Source organism: Papaver somniferum, chromosome 5 (genome assembly GCF_003573695.1).
Source record: "Papaver somniferum cultivar HN1 chromosome 5, ASM357369v1, whole genome shotgun sequence".
Taxonomy (NCBI): Eukaryota; Viridiplantae; Streptophyta; class Magnoliopsida; order Ranunculales; family Papaveraceae; genus Papaver; species Papaver somniferum.
Genome location: NC_039362.1, coordinates 27,174,737 through 27,188,605, shown reverse-complemented (window position 1 = coordinate 27,188,605; position 13,869 = coordinate 27,174,737). Strand labels below are relative to the sequence as shown.

General features: G+C 38.5%; 1 pseudogene; it reads right to left on the bottom strand.

Annotated features, from left to right (window-relative positions):
• The window catches only part of LOC113281229, a 15,593-nt pseudogene extending 2,134 nt beyond the window's left edge, over nucleotides 1-13,459 (bottom strand).
• Nucleotides 13,460-13,869: the final 410 nt, after the last annotated feature.

The window sequence follows — 13,869 nt, the reverse complement described above, 5'->3', positions numbered from 1 at the left end:
TTATGGTATTTTATGTGTTCGTAAGTATTTTTGAAAAATAAACATTTTTTGGAAAATTCGGCTCGAAAAGTTGGTCTTAGGCACCCGGAAGACACGTGTTATTCGGACTCTCACTGCTGGTTAAGGGGCACCTCAATTACTAAGGGGCACCTTCTTTACTACTTAGCACCCATTGCTATTCTCACCCCAGTTTGATTAGGGGGGCATCTCACCTTCTTCGTTTGAAAATGAAAAAGGGCGGGAAAAATAAGAAGAGAGCTGTGTGATTTGCAGGGCATGTTTGGACGTGATTTTTGGTGACACTTTCATGGAGTTCGATTAATATGGGCCTGTTATAACTGACCAAAGGAGTCATGATCTTTAGAATCAACAGAATCAAGCTATATTTGGACACACGACGAAACAGGGGAGTTTATTCTCGGAAGAGGCTATCACGGGATTGCACAAGATTTAGACGTGTTTGGAATGTGCTAAACTGGAGAAGAAACGTGTAGAAGACAAATAAGGATATTTGACAGCAACGGCATCGCGTGAAAGAGGAAGAAAAGGAATTTATTTCCCGTGAAAATCCGAGAAGTTATGGCGGCATATGTTGAAGTTAATGCGAATATTTCTTCGCCTGTCGAATATAAAAAGGCCAGTGGGTGAATAGAGAGGGTGATAGAGAGTGAGGAGAGAATTGGAATAAGTTCAGAGCATCACAGAGTCGGGACGATCACTTGCAGGAAAATTCTTTTCTGCTGGTGCATGAAGAACATAAGACGCAAGAGAACAGTCGTGCATCAACAGTGACAACGACAAACACATGTGGGTCGTATAGCTACAGTGACAGTTTTTGTTTATCGTTCTCTGTAACAACTGGTTTGTAACAAACATAAGTGTTACAAACCCGGTTTTATTAATTTTTCTCCCGTTTCATCATTTGTAAACCATCTTTGAGCAATGAAATCAACTTTTGAGCGTGTTTCCAACATGATGATGAACTAAACCCATCACCCGGATAACGGAGGAAGCCAAATTTCACGAACACGGTAATTATATTAATTCTTTTTATGACTAATTGCACAATTATTTAATTGAATTATGATTATCATTGAAAAGTTGTGATTTCAATTGATGGGTTATGCTTGCTTAAATGTTCAATATCCCATACTTTAGATTTACAGCCATTACTTACGAAATCTACTCTAGGCAATGAAATTAGAGTCAATGAAACTTTATGTTATGAGCTATTATTGTTTAGAATTGGTATTTAAACTGCATGAAATTGAATTTTATTGGAATCCCGAGTCCCGGTCATCTCTTCATCCTGTGACAATATGTGTATATATATTTTCTTAATTTTTAGTATTCTCTTTTATTAAAACTTAAAATCAATCCAACAAATTCCGAGTGAACGATAATCCTTCTTACCACTATATAAAAATTCGATCAATTTTTGGCGCCGCCGACGCGGATTTTTTTATATATTTGTTTTTAGGTTTTATTTTATTTGTTGTTTTTTAGCGTTTTGGTATTTTTGTTTGCTTTCAGATTTGGAGCTAAGCTAAAGAAAAAGAGAAAGTGCTAAAAAGAAAGGCAAAGCCCGAAAAGGAAATAAAAGAGAAATCCAGAAGGAGTGAACAAGAAGATTTTGTAAATAAATTTTTTTTTTTTTAGAAACTGTAATTAAGGTTTTTATTTTTGTAATCTTTTATTTTTGGACATTTTTTTTCGGACATTGAACATTGGACTTTATTTTTAAAACCCTAAGGAAGGGTTGGTTTAAATATAAACTGCACAGGGAAGGACGGCGATTACGATATCGTCTCGGCCCCTCGGGTTCGTACACTAACATCGGAGTCGGTGGCCCGAGTCGACTTCAACGGTTCATCCCCTGTCTGGAATGGGAGGTAAGATTTCTAAACACCCGCGAATCCCATGTCAGCGGGTTTACTGGATGATTTTGTATACATATATGTTGAGGACCTGAAATCGGATTTAATTTTTTAGTAAAGGGCAAGGCCTGGCCAAATCAAGATAAGGACTTGGATTTCATCACTGTTTCCTTCTTTCCCGCCTTAGGAATACGTAACCTATGTGAACCTAAGCCTTAAAATTTGGACTAGAACAAGACGGATAAGGTAACGAGCTTAATAGGAAATTCGTTTGAAAAATATTGGTTGCCCTATTGAGCATACTTCGAAGTTCATGGTGATTTCTATAAATTGAATGCGCCGCCTTGTAATGCCGGTGAGGCCTTGGGTATCAAATCTCCACTGAGGTTCCCTCGTCTCTATTCAATTTACTTAAACTCGGCTTGATTCCATAGAGGTTTGCTCAGATTGTAACGAATTCCTTTTCGAAAGAATAGAAGATAGTCTAGAAACAATCTAAGGGAGACATCATGCTTTTTGTTTTCTAGATAAAATAGGCTTGTTGTGGTCGAGTCAGCCTTCTTTGTGCTTGTTTAGAATTTCCTTGCAGTTAGGATGTCGAACTAATATAGCCAATACAATGATTATTTTACTGAGCAACATGAACATTATTCTTTTTATGACTATAGTGTGAATAGTGGTTGGGAACCCCAAACTTTTGAAGGTTATGGGTCATACCATGGTGAGCCCAATTACTATCCACATGCCCACCGGTCATACAAGCGAGATTCTTATAATTTCTCTCCTCTAGATGAAGCACGTAAGATACTTGAGTCAACGCGTAAGTTACTTGAGTCGAAACATAAGTTAGCAGACATAGATGACTTAGTTATGGACGAAAGAACGGTAAAAATGAGTGAAACTTCTTTAGAAGATAACCTCAGGAAGTTAGACGAGTCAACATGTAAGTTAACTGAGTCAACACGTGAGTTTGCTGAGTCAACACGAAGACTTGAATTAGAGACGGAAGAAAGAACTGCTCGAATTACTCGTGATTGCCAATACATTCTTTCCTATATCACCCGTGAAAATAAGGATAATTTTTATAATCAAGAGGATGAGGTTAGAATTGGTAACACTACTTGTTTTGATGACGTCCGATCTTTTCATATTATTATAATGATGAGGATAATGTTGATGAAGAATCATACATATGTAGGCATATCGATCATGGAATGGTTACTCCAGTTGAGCTTCATAATGATAGTATTATTTCTGGTCCAAATCACGATAATTTTAATGATTATTCACTTATTCAAAAGGATGTGGATTTGACTAGAGATACCACCGTTTTAGACGATATAGTTCATGATCCTTTAGCCTGCAGTGTATTAAATAACCCATTATTTGATGTGCCTATCAGTGAATCGGAGGAAGTAACTATGATTAACACCTTAGTTAATGAGCCTTTATTAGAAATTTCGCTGATAATCCTTTATATGATTGTGATGATGGTTTAGAGGAAAGAGTTTACCCTGAGAATAATGTTTTAGAGTCTAGCGATTTAGAAACACTAATCTTAGAAGACCATAAACTCGTAGAGATGAGCGAGGATGAACCATACTTAGAAGAATCAATTGACCATTTTCAGGAACCTGGTGACCTAGAAATTAGAGAACTTGTGACTAGTCTCTCTAGAGACACAGAAAACTCTAAGTTTGGGGGTGATTATCATTCTGCTTGTGCTTTAACTCTTAGAAAGTTCCCTCGTGTAGGACTTGACATTTGTGCCTCAACCATCTTGCAAGATTATCTTCATACACATTTTCCCGAACCTAATGATGTCCAGAGAGAAGCTCAGTTGTTAGAAACCCATCCTCTGGTTGATGTGGTTAACCCAGGCTATGATACCAAGATTGACTTTGTTTTCCCACCAAAAACTTTTCTTCCAATTGTGAAAACATTTGATTTTAAGATGTGTCGGTTATTAAGTTTTGAGACTAAACCTAATTACTTTAGGAGAATAGGGTCGACACATTTTCTTAAGGAAGACCACCTCTTTCATTGTGGTCAGTTGTGTGAGTCAAATCGGATTGACTTAGAGGATCCCCAGTTATTCAGGTTATTGTTATGCGCTTTTAAGTTCTTAGTTGAGTATTTCCAGACTCTTCAACCTGATCTTCAAAATGTCTTTGAGGAAATCCAACCATTGAAAGCTTTTTATTTAGACCCTTTTAAAGAGCCTGAACCTGAACCACAACTAGATGTAGTTGTCTTAAACAAAGGTATGTTATGTATCTTCTTGGTCTGTTGCAGTTTCCTCTTCTTGTGGATAACACTTTTTGATCCAGATGACCCACAGTTATTCCGACTCTGCTTTATGATTCTACGAGGTGACTAGTTCATTCCAAGTCTGGCTGAAGACTTTAAACTTAGCACTTCTTGGGAGGTAACCCAATCTCATGCAACACGGTAGTATCTTTCCTTAACTCTTTTGCTTCAAATGGTAACAGTTTATTCTTGTCTCATGCTTTTAATTTTATCTTTAGAACATTAAGGACAATGTTAGGTTTAAGTTTGGGGGTATGGGAGAAACTTTTTAGTTTCAATATAAATAAATAAACTCCAGAGCCTAGAAATTTATGCTTATTAAGGTTGGCACTAACCAATCCAAGTGGATGGGAACATCTTGTTTGTAGGAGTTGAGGAACCAATCTGATTAGATGGAAACATCTAAAGAGTTTATTCATAAAAGCACAGAGCTCAGGTGTTAGAATTAAAAAAAAAAAACATGGTAGTTTCGCCATATCTCGTTGAATCCTAATCCTTTTGTTTTTATTTTTTTAAGTGATTTGATGGGGCACACGATACAAGTTGTTACCATTTCTAGGGTGAAATGGAGTGATTGAGATACCAAAAAAAAATAAATTGAGACCCGACCATTAGACCAACCGGAATAAATTCAATAAAGTCGACCACTGGTGCCCTTGTATATGCCAGTTGTGTTGACCTAGAGTTAGGTTTATCGACCACTAGTCCCCTTGTATATGCCAGTGTGTTGATATTAGTCAGACCGGTATATCAGTCCATTAGGATAGGTTCATCTTGGCAGAGGCCTTCAGACAGATATGGGAAACACCGTTCACTTTAAACCATCTATTTTTTCTCTTTATTCATCTTCTTAATCTTTCCATGTGATTGGTTGACTCCGGTTATGATGTCCAGAAACTATCTGAGTAGAGCTCTGTCACTTATATATGAATTTTAGTATGTTGAGTGCAAACTCGCGTACAACAATTGGAATTTCGCATCAGGGTACTTCCTCCTGTAGTCAATGAGAGTATGCCAACCAAGGAGATTCTTTAGTGCCTTCCAAGGCTCTGCGTAGATAGCTAGGGTATGAAGTAAAGGTTTTGTGGGTACACTTCTGGTAAACCCTCCCGAGATTAACTCGGTCACTAGGGCCACCTAGTGAGTTAGGATTTTATTTTTCTAGATTATATTTGCTCGAGGACTTGCAAATAATAAGTTTGGGGGTATTTAATAGAAATATTTTTGTGTCTAAGTTGTCCTCAATTTTCTATATTGTTGGTGCTCAATTTCGTCCTTGTTATGGTATTTTATGTGTTCGTAAGTATTTTTGAAAAATAAACATTTTTTGGAAAATTCGGCTCGAAAAGTTGGTCTTAGGCACCCGGAAGACACGTGTTATTCGGACTCTCACTGCTGGTTAAGGGGCACCTCAATTACTAAGGGGCACCTTCTTTACTACTTAGCACCCATTGCTATTCTCACCCCAGTTTGATTAGGGGGGCATCTCACCTTCTTCGTTTGAAAATGAAAAAGGGCGGGAAAAATAAGAAGAGAGCTGTGTGATTTGCAGGGCATGTTTGGACGTGATTTTTGGTGACACTTTCATGGAGTTCGATTAATATGGGCCTGTTATAACTGACCAAAGGAGTCATGATCTTTAGAATCAACAGAATCAAGCTATATTTGGACACACGACGAAACAGGGGAGTTTATTCTCGGAAGAGGCTATCACGGGATTGCACAAGATTTAGACGTGTTTGGAATGTGCTAAACTGGAGAAGAAACGTGTAGAAGACAAATAAGGATACTTGACAGCAACGGCATCGCGTGAAAGAGGAAGAAAAGGAATTTATTTCCCGTGAAAATCCGAGAAGTTATGGCGGCATATGTTGAAGTTAATGCGAATATTTCTTCGCCTGTCGAATATAAAAAGGCCAGTGGGTGAATAGAGAGGGTGATAGAGAGTGAGGAGAGAATTGGAATAAGTTCAGAGCATCACAGAGTCGGGACGATCACTTGCAGGAAAATTCTTTTCTGCTGGTGCATGAAGAACATAAGACGCAAGAGAACAGTCGTGCATCAACAGTGACAACGACAAACACATGTGGGTCGTATAGCTACAGTGACATTTTTCGTTTATCGTTCTCTGTAACAGCTGGTTTGTAACAAACGTAAGTGTTACAAACCCGGTTTTATTAATTTTTCTCCCATTTCATCATTTGTAAACCATCTTTGAGCAATGAAATCAACTTTTTAGCGTGTTTCCAACATTATGATGAACTAAACCCATCATCGGGACAACGGAGGAAGCCAAATTTCACGAACACGGTAATTATATGAATTCTTTTTATGACTAATTGCACAATTATTTAATTGAATTATGATTATCATTGAATAGTTGTCATTTCAATTGATGGGTTATGCTTGCTTAAATGTTTTGATATCCCATACTTTAGATTTGCAACCATTACTTTCGAAATCTACTCTAGGCAATGAAATTAGAGTCAATGAAACTTTATGTTATGAGCTATTATTGTTTAGAATTGGTATTTGAACTGCATGAAATCGAAGGTTGGTGGAATCCCGAGTCCCGGTCATCTCTTCATCCTGTGACAATATTTGTATATATATTTTCTTAATTTTTAGTATTCTCTTTTATTAAAACTTAAAATAATCCAACAAAGTCCGAATGAACGATAATCCTTCTTACCACTATATAAAAATTCCATCAACTACTAGGGTGAGCAATCCAGAACAATGAATTCCAATCAATGATACCAATTGGCTTGAAAGCTTCATCTAAACTCTTCTCGATGTTCTTAGAGATCAAGCCGGGAGCATCTTTCAATAAGTGAAAAGTCAAACCAACTTCACGTAAATTTCCGTCCATTGCACCATGTGAATTTGGGAGAATAGTCTGAGCTGCAGAAACGATTTGGAAAATGTTGGAAAAAAAATGGGTTTCACAAAGGATGAATGACACAGAGAAGAAATTGTTGCACTCCAAAACTTTCAAGGCTTGTATAAATTTCTTTTAGACAAATATTTCTACCCTCCCAATAACAATTGGCGATTACAACAGGTATGCGAAATATTGCCTTCAGGATACAATGAAAGCCCTGCAACGAAAACTGAATTCAAGGTTTGTACCCCTTGATTCAATCAAGAACACACAAAGAGATTTCTGATTTCTGATGATGCTTTTTGAAATAGAGAAAACAGATTGATTTTTCTTATATTTTAAACGAAACTGGGAGAAGCTATTTATAAAGGGTTTTGCACCTGTTGGGAATAGGTTTTTTATTCGCCAACAGGTTTCTATTCACAAAACGTCAGGTTCCTTCATCAACAGACATCAATGGTGTCTTTTGGATTCGAAATTTTCGAACAGGCTTTTATCGGCCAAATAAAACCTTCAGTTCAAAAAATTCTTCCGGGGGCGTTGCCCCCTTGAAACCCCCACCAGGGGCGGTCTCCCCTGGACCCCCACGACCTGACCTGTCAGGTCGACCGCCCCCCAGGACCCCCCTTTGGTTAGCGGCGTTGAAAATATTCCAACATTCTCCCCTATTTTCAAAAACCATAAAACAAAGTTAAAACTTTTAAATCAGAGTGACTGCATCACCGAAGTGACTGCCTACGTACCCGAGTGGGATCAAGCCAACGTAGTTCAAGCACAATTGAGACTAAGCATCATCGTTGAAATCAACACATAAATGATAGGTATTTTTTGGATTTGAACCTTCACTTAGTGTAAGAAACTCAAAGCCTTATCGAGGTTCTATGGTGAAACCAGTCTTGAACCAAGTACCCCTTATGATAAAACCGGAGTCTCCACACATATTGATTTCATAAAATCATGTGTTCTGTAGCCAAGCACGTTAATGGCCATGTGCTTATATCCTTGTTCATGAGTCTTCTTTAGAGAACGGTCTTCTTCTCTTAGGAAACGGCCTTATTTCCATACTCATATAGGTAAGTCTCGAAGGTGTTTCTGCGATACACCTTTTACTAATCATAGACTCATTAAGGATTTACATCCATCCTATTTTCTTGCAGAAACCAGCACTAATAAGAAATGGGAAGTTTTTATATTAGTGCTCCATAATCCACATCCATAACTTGTTGGTACCACATTGAACCTTGTTTATCCTTTTCAAAACATAGGTTGGGTTTCTGCTATGGGAGATCAAACTTCCTTCACAGACCTTAGTCCCATTTGTTTCCTTTTTATTGAAACCACTGAACTTGGTAGACTTTTCGTAAATGGGTCTGCCAAATTCCTCTTTGATTCAATAAAGTTAACCGTAACTACCCCCCTCTTGAGTAGTTGCCTAACCATGTAGTGTCTAAGACTTGCATGTCTAGACTTTCCATTATAAGTCTTATTAGAGACATTATAGATTGTAGCTTGATTATCACAATTAATCAAGACCGCCGGAGTTGGCTTCTTCCAAAAAGGAATTTCCATAAGTAGGTTTCTAAGCCAATCTGCCTCCTTACATGCATCAGTTAAAGCTATCAATTCTGACAACATTGTTGAATCAGAAATACAAGTCTGCTTCTTGGAACTCCAAGACACAGCAGCACCCCCTAATGTAAAAATCCATCCAGAAGTTGACTTGGAATTTGATTCTACATTGTTCCAGTTAGCATCGCTGTACCCCTCTAGTGCAGCGGGATAGCCTTGGTAATGCAAACCAAAATTTATTGTTCCTTTCAAGTAAGCCATAACTCTTGAAACTGCTTTCCAGTGTTCATATCCTGGATTACTTGAGAAACGACATAATATTCCCACGGCTTGGGCTATGTCCGGTCTTGTGCAATGCATAGCGTACATAAGACTCCCAATAACACTAGAATACTCAAGTTGAGCATGAGTACGGCCGGCTTGGGTATGTCCGGTCGACCACAGCCTGGGGGGGCGATGCCCCCCAGGACCCCCCTTTGGTAAGCGGTGTTGAAAATATTCCAACATTCTCCCCCTATTTTCAAAAACCATAAAACAAAGTTAAAACTTTTAAATCAGAGTGACTGCATCACCGAAGTGACTGCCTACGTACCCGAGTGGGATCAAGCCAACGTAGTTCAAGCACAATTGAGACTAAGCATCATCGTTGAAATCAACACATAAATGATAGGTATCTTTTGGATTTGAACCTTCACTTAGTGTAAGAAACTCAAAGCCTTATCGAGGTTCTATGGTGAAACCAGTCTTGAACCAAGTACCCCTTATGATAAAACCGGAGTCTCCACACATATTGATTTCATAAAATCATGTGTTCTGTAGCCAAGCACGTTAATGGCCATGTGCTTATATCCTTGTTCATGAGTCTTCTTTAGAGAACGGTCTTCTTCTCTTAGGAAACGGCCTTATTTCCATACTCATATAGGTAAGTCTCGAAGGTGTTTCTGCGATACACCTTTTACTAATCATAGACTCATTAAGGATTTACATCCATCCTATTTTCTTGCAAAAACCAGCACTAATAAGAAATGGGAAGTTTTTATATTAGTGCTCCATAATCCACATCCATAACTTGTTGGTACCACATTGAACCTTGTTTATCCTTTTCAAAACATAGGTTGGGTTTCTGCTATGGGAGATCAAACTTCCTTCACAGACCTTAGTCCCATTTCTTTCCTTTTTATTGAAACCACTGAACTTGGTAGACTTTTCGTAAATGGGTCTGCCAAATTTCTCTTTGATTCAATAAAGTTAACCGTAACTACTCCCCTCTTGAGTAGTTGCCTAACCATGTAGTGTCTAAGACTTGCATGTCTAGACTTTCCATTATAAGTCTTATTAGAGACATTATAGATTGTAGCTTGATTATCACAATTAATCAAGACCGCCGGAGTTGGCTTCTTCCAAAAAGGAATTTCCATAAGTAGGTTTCTAAGCCAATCTGCCTCCTTACATGCATCAGTTAAAGCTATCAATTCTGACAACATTGTTGAATCAGAGATACAAGTCTGCTTCTTGGAACTCCAAGACACAGCAGCACCCCCTAATGTAAAAATCCATCCATAAGTTGACTTGGAATTTGATTCTACATTGTTCCAGTTAGCATCGCTGTACCCCTCTAGTGCAGCGGGATAGCCTTGGTAATGCAAACCAAAATTTATTGTTCCTTTCAAGTAAGCCATAACTCTTGAAACTGCTTTCCAGTGTTCATATCCTGGATTACTTGAGAAACGACATAATATTCCCACGGCTTGGGCTATGTCCGGTCTTGTGCAATGCATAGCGTACATAAGACTCCCAATAACACTAGAATACTCAAGTTGAGCATGAGTACGGCCGGTGTTCTTCATTAACTTGATAGTATGGTCTAAAGGAGTAGGTGCTGGATTGTCATCAAAGTGACCATATTTCTTGAGAAATTTCTCAATATAATGAGATTGAGTTAAAACCAACTCATCTCCCTTTCTTAGGATCTTAATTCCCAAGATTACATCAGCCTCTCCTAAATCCTTCATATCAAAGTTAGAACTAAGAAACTTCTTTGTTTCTTCCACAACAGATATGTCAGACCCAAAGATTAACATATCATCAACATACAAACAGAGAATCACACAACCAGAACTATCGTGCTTACTATAGATACATTTGTCCGCATCATTCACCACAAAACCATATGACAAAACTACTTTATCAAACTTCTCATGCCATTGCATAGGGGATTGCTTCAAACCATAGAGAGATTTCACTAACTTGCAAACTTTCTTCTCTTGGCCTGGTAATATGAAACCTTCAGGTTGTTCCATATATATCTCTTCTTCTAAATCCCCATTTAGAAAAGCAGTTTTGACATCCATTTGATGCACAACCAACTTATGAATAGAAGCAAGTGCAATCAAGCAACGAATGGATGAGATGCGGGCAACAGGAGCATATGTATCAAAGTAATCAATACCATGTCTTTGTTTATAACCCTTGGCAACTAGCCTTGCCTTAAACTTATCAACTTCACCATCAGCTCTCAACTTTCTCTTGAATATCCATTTACTTCCTATTGCTTTAGCACCAGGAGGTAAATTTACTAATACCCAAGTCCCGTTAGTCAAAAGCGAATGCTTTTCATCATTGATGGCTTCTTTCCAGAAATTTGCATCTCTAGAACTCATGGCTTCAGCATAAGTTTTAGGGTCATCATCAGTATGCATAACATACTGGTTAACACTAAGAATTCTATTCTTATTTGCCTCTACAAGGTAATAAATAAAGTTTGGATCAGGCTTTTTCTCAATCCTTCCTCTCTTACTCCTTCTAGGTTCGATATCTTCAGTAGGCACTGAAATATCATTGTCATGAGTAGGAGAGGGATTTTCATCTTTTTCTCAATCCTTTTTCTCAATCTTTCCTCTCTTGAAACCCCCACCAGGGGCGGTCTCCCCTGGACCCCCACGACCTGACCTGTCAGGTCGACCACAGCCTGGGGGGCGATGCCCCCCAGGACCCCCCTTTGGTTAGCGGCGTTGAAAATATTCCAACAGAAAAGTGGACGCTCTACTGTTATATCAGGGTCTGCTCCGATAACCATAGCACTTGCACCATCACCAAAAAGAGCTTGTCCCAAAAGGGAGTCCAAGTGAGTATCAGCTGGCCCATGGAAGGTAACCGCTATAATCTCGGAGCATACAACAAGTACACGTGCACCGGCGTTGTTCTCAGCTAAGTCCATAGCAAGAAGCATGACAGTCCCCCCAGCGAAACAACCTTGTTGGTACATCATCATCAGCCGTTTTACCGAAGGACGGAGTCCGAGTAGCTTACTGAGTTGGTAATCAGCTCCAGGCATGTCGACACCAGAAGTAGTGCAAACGACTAAATGAGTGATTTTTGACTTGGGTTGTCCCCATTTTTTAATCACAAAATTGGTTAAAAAGACCAAAATCAACAATTCCTGGGTGAAAAGGACATTTAGATTTTGATATTGTTTAAATGGACAAAAATGTAAAAATAGTCTGGATGTAAACAATTTCATCCTACCCGTTTTTAAATATTTTTTTTTTATTTTTAATTTACATCAGGATGCATCCAGTTTCATCCTTACTATATTTTAAGTTTAAGTCAGGATGAATCTAGTTTCATCCTTGCTATTTTTTTAGTGTCCATTTCACCCATACTAATTTTTACTCGTCCATTTGAACCATGTTTTAAAAATATTTGGACAAATGACCCATTTTCCGTTCTTTAATAGCTTTTGATGCGGCTTCTTTTCCTAGTCTCGGTACTTCAACAACAACTATGTCTTGACGTGCATCAAGTGATGGAGCCATGTATTCGCACATGTTAGGATTTTCGCTCAGAATTCTTCAGTGATATGCATGTAACGTTTCCTTAGGCTGAGTCCTATAGGCTAGATATCTAGCTGTTAGATTGGCCATCCACGTCAGCCTGGGCAACCTCCTAAGTCGTATGGTATTGCTAATCTAGCAGCGAAACGCTGAATAAAACAGCGCTAAGCGCCGAATGGTTCGGCGCTACATAATTTTATTTTTTAAAAAACTAATCATTATCTCTCTCTCTCCACCTTTTTCCTCTCTCTCTCTCCAATTTTTTCCTCTCTCTCCCTTTTTTCCTCCCTCCATCACGTTCTCACTCTTTTTTCCCTCTCTCTCCCTCTTTTTCTTCTATCTCCATCACACTCTCTCTCAAAAATTAGTAAAATATATAGAGCGCCGAATGGTTCGGCATTTATGTCACTTTTTGAGCGTCGAACGGTTCAGCGTTTCAATCTCGCTGATAGTTGGACTGCGAGCACTTGCTATGTGAGAGAACTATCAATTATCACTGTTAACTTTTTTCCAACACTTTTTTCTTGATTTGCAACACTTTTTGGCCAATCTAGCATTCCAATCTAGCCCATAGGGATTAGCCTTATCTGAGATTTCTCGCCTGCATATTCATGTGTATATATATATATATATACGTGTATATATATATATACAGTTAGAAAGATGTTAGTTCTTTGATTTAATTAGTTGTATTAACACTTCATTCATGTCAGGTTCCCAACGGAACTGGTTCGAATTACTACTAAACCTTACTAATTTATGGAAATAAAAAAATGGCATACCAAGAGAAAGAAAAGAAACTTACACATTCGCTTGAATTTCTCTTTGAGATCAGTCATATGTTCGCTCTTGGTAATTCTAAAGTAGTAATCGGGGTAGTCAGCTTGTAAAACACAATTGGCTGGAGTTGCAGTTCCAATAGCTAACACATTAGCAGACCCTTCAGCTCTTTGCGCATTTCGTATTTCCTCTACGGTCACCATTTTTAAAATTGGCTAACGAATTATGGTTTTTAAAATGTTTGTATCTGCACCAAGTGTATGTACACATTTCATCATCCACCACGTGTACAGGAAGAGACACGTGGAAAGCATGCAAAGCGAGACATCAAAACATGATAACAAGCAGTCATAACCTAGGGGAGCATTTCATCAGAAAATATCACCGGTCAGCAGATGTGACGGTCAGGGACTGAGGATCACAGAGGTATGATGGCAAAGAGGAGCACCAGATAATACCCCTTGGGTGTTAGTACATCCTATCCCGAGGAATATCCAAGATCAACGGTTGAGAGAGAGTTTGACTGACGCGGATGTGACCAGACTAAGAGACACTTGTCTGACACAAGCGGACGTCCAACTTCCCGCATTAAATACCAAGAGATATACACGTGTCA